The following is a 4,199-nucleotide window of genomic DNA, read 5'->3' as shown; positions in this document are numbered from 1 at the left end:
GTTTGGTTTCGATTTATTCAATTTGGAGTTAATAAAAAACTCCTTGCTGCGCCACTGAGCTCCAACTCGCAGCTCCTTAAAGTGAAACACCGCGGTGCTGACACTACTACTGATACTATTTAAGCTTAATTCCTTGCGTCATTTAAAAAGTTTGGGCGTGGTTTTACACTTAAACAAACTTACGGAATATTTTTAACCACATAAAACGCATTATTGTGGGCACTCCAGCTTCATCCATTAGAAGCTGTTTCGGGCTTTATTTCTACACAGAGACATAAGATATAGATATTGAAAGACTGGGTACTTTTTTAAATTAGACTATTTCTGAATGCTACTATGTAATTTCAGCATCCGCAGAATCGCGCTATTACCAAGCAGGAGGTCATTTCAGGACGTGTTTACATTTTCTCATGCAGTACACACTACAGCACCACCGTGCGGACAGATATCGCTATCCATGGAGCAAATACTGATCAGTGGAACAGCACGCAGTCGTTTTTTCCACCAACTGTAGAAATTAGTATTTTTGAAAGAGGTTATTTAACGTATTTATTACTCTGAAGCATTTCTGTGAATAAAAAAACACTTTAAATTTTATCCCGCTGATAAATGAGTAAATACAGAGACATCATTAGAAAAATGAGCTAAAATTATGACGAGTTTATGCAAGTGACTTACTCTCATTTTTTTATAAACAAGGAATGCGTGCAGCTACAATTTTGAATTCACTGTAGTTCTGAATGTAATTATAAATCCTTTAAAATTATTCACAGTTCACATACAGGAAAGGACATGGTCGGCTACTTTCATTACAGGCACTAACTTTGTTTCAAGGTGCTTTGTACTCATTAGGTTCAGGACGTAATTTACTACAATAATCATCATCACATACTTCAGAATTTTTTTACACTTCTTTGCCTATATGTATTGAGCTATGAATATGTACATAGCTGACTAATGATTAATTCACTGCGTTCAGATGCATTATTTATAACATAATAAATGAGAGTTATAATCAATTGCATGAACTGTCATACTTTTAATTCAGTTTTGTAATCTATAATTATGCTTAGACGTCCAGAACGTAGTTACGTGCCTTATTTGTAAAATGTTTGTAAGATTACCCAGTAATAACCAAATTTTACTAGTAACATACTCTTTACTTATACAGTACTTGTTTTATCTTATGGCTTACTTAAGCATGTGGATGTGGGCCACGTTATCAAAGATGCAGTAATTCTGGCCAATTTTCAGTATGTCAGACTGCATGTGAACCAAAAGTAGACCATATTAAAAACACTAATTTAGCCCATGTGCCACAGAACAGATATGACTGAGGTATATTTATCAGACGGCCTCATAAGACAGTATTAAGAAATGTTCAGTGTGTTTTTATGCTCAGCCATATGAACATAAGTATGTGCGTTACAGAGAGGGATGTTTAGGATAAGCTGTCAGTGAGGCAGGACACTATTAATTTTACACCCTCCCTTAAGTGCATGCAAATGTAAACTATTCTCTATGTTTGCCTTATTTGGAAAGGAGAGAACAATATAGGCGAAAGGATCCGAGCCAGCGGGAGAGAGATGATCGGAGCGCTCAATTGAACACTACTCTCTCACGGGACCCTTAAGAACCCGTAAGACACTGTTTTGGTAAATAAAGATGTATTTACACTTTTAACCGTGTCTGCGGAGATTCTTTTCCATCACCTGTCTTCACAACACAGCAAAAGTTAACAACAAAGTTTGGCGACGAGGATGGGATATGAGCTGTGACCTGTTTGCTTCAGATGACCCCTGCATCCGAACTACCGCTTAAAAGCCGGCAAATAGAAGGTGAGATTTTCACAAATTTGAGCGCTGGTTGGGTGTTTGGGCTGTCTGATGCAGAAAGGGTTGCACTCATAAATAGACTCAATAGTGTATGTAGTGTTGTGTTGATGGTGTTGGATAAAGTTCTCCGTTCTAAATTTTTAACTATAGTCATTGTAATAAAGAAAGGAAATAAAAGGAATAATTAATAAGAGTAAAAAGGAAAAATAAAAGGAAAGGAAATGTTGAAGTATAAGTGTAGAATAGCTTAATTAGTAACGATAAGGTGAGCTGATGATGACATGCACGTTTGGGTAAACAGGGCCCTATTTTTGCTTGAAACTGTAAGACATGAATCACAGTCATTGCGTGAAAGTAAGCTTTGAGTTATTGTGGAATTGGATTATATTGAAATAGTGAGAAGCCCTGGGCCCAGTGGCATTTGGTTAAAATTTATTTAAGGTTAAATGGTATTTAAGGTTTTAAGGATAACGAGAAGGAATAAAAGAGAAATATATGGAAAATAGAGGAAAAGAGACTTAAATAAAGAAAGGAAGCCGCTGATTTGAATAAGCCCTCTTTTTAGAGGCGGGAATAGCCCGGCCGCAAATCCTGAAAAATTCACTAGGCGATTTTTTGGGTCAGTTTGATGAGAAACTGGAGGTGTGATGCAGAGATTTAATTAGGGGTGCCCACTCGAAACACTGTTGACGAACACTGTATTGATGCTGCCTCTTTTTGAATTATTACACCTCATAAGGTAGCATAAATTAAAAATAAGGAATAAAGGAATAAGGAAATAAGGTAAGGGCGGCAATAAAAAGCATGCTGTTAATGTGTGAATGGGTCGACTATGAGAAATTGTGTTGAAAATGATGAGTGTGTGTAAGCGCTGTTTGGAGGATGTTGGAGTATGTGTGTGTGCCTAGTGAGTTAAGAAAAAAAGAGTGTCTTGCTGTGCATGTGTGTGTGTGCCTCACCCCCTCCCTTTTCCCTTTTCAACGTTGTCCCTTATAAGTAACTATGTGTGTGTGTGTGTCAGCTGAAATAATTTTTTGGGAGAAAAAGGGGGAGTGATCAACCCCCTCCCTTCTGTGGTTGCATATTGAGTGTGTGAGGGGGAGAACTGGTTTCTCCCTTGCGCTGTAAAAAAAAAAAAGCCATGAATTTTCTGTGGGAGTGTTTTTAGAAAAAGGGGGAATGTGATAAAGAACGAGAGATTTAGAAATTAATAGGGAAGAAAATTTGTAATGGTAAAAATTATGAGCTTCGTTCAAGGACAGTTATTTAAATGAATATGAACCTCAATAAAATGAGGGGTTTGTTTATTTATGACAATGAGCCTGAACGGAAGACGTTTTTAAAGTAAAAATATATAAAGTAAAAATAAATGAGCTTTCTGGGAGACAGTAAATTAAAGAAAACAGTAGAAAATGAGCTCCAGAAAGACGTTTTTAGATGCTGAGAATAGGAGAAAGGAGAGCAAGGTGTAAAGCTGAGTAATTAATAGAGTACATTGGAGAAACTGTAAGGTTTAATCATGGGAATTAAAGGGAAAATTGTTATTGGGGAAAGGAGAAAAAATTTTTTTGAAATCTCCATATGATGGCTTTTTATTGAGAAAAAAAAAAAAAAAAGGGATCATGGGTCTAGTTCCTCTCATTTTATTGAATTTTATTGAAATCTTATGCTTTGCAAGGGGGGTCTCTTTCTGCAAGTGTGTAAGGCCTAAAATTCACTCTTGAAAAAGGAGAGAAATGTCAGGACTTTGATTTGTGACATACTGATAAAAGCCACGTTGATTTGATTTAAATAGAAACTAATATTTATTGGGCAAATCAGAAAATATTGATGTATAGTGCTGTGCAGGGGTTTGGAGCTCCTGAGATTGGGTGCGTTTGAATTGAATTTTTTCTATGGGTGTGGTGCTTGTGTTGTGCTTATGATCTAAAATAAAAGGGAATAGAGGATTAATTTAACATAGTGGGTGAGAGTGAATTGGGGGAGCAGTAATTTGTTTGTGTTCTCTTTGAATGCAATAGTTTGATGAAATTGAAATACATTGAATGGGGTAATTGTTTTAGGCCAGTGGAACTGAGGAATGGCCTTATATGGAGAGAGCTGCTACAAGATGGAAATTAGAATTGAATTAATAAAGTGTGTTGGAATGGTGTTATTTCAGTTGCTCAGAAAAAGGGGGTGAATTTTATAGTCTATGGTGTTGAGATCTCTGTGAAGCACTGTTACTTTATATGAGAAAAATAATAATTTTTAGCTGCCAACTGATAATTGAAAAATACTGCCAATGTGTGAATATTGGAAAACTCTGAGTGTTTGACATTGGTGCTTTCTGGGGTTTAAACATACCACTGCAATGTTTATATG

The sequence above is a fragment of the Hoplias malabaricus genome, chromosome 11 (genome assembly GCF_029633855.1).
Source record: "Hoplias malabaricus isolate fHopMal1 chromosome 11, fHopMal1.hap1, whole genome shotgun sequence".
In the NCBI taxonomy this organism is placed as follows: Eukaryota; Metazoa; Chordata; class Actinopteri; order Characiformes; family Erythrinidae; genus Hoplias; species Hoplias malabaricus.
Note: the sequence above shows the minus strand (reverse complement) of the source record.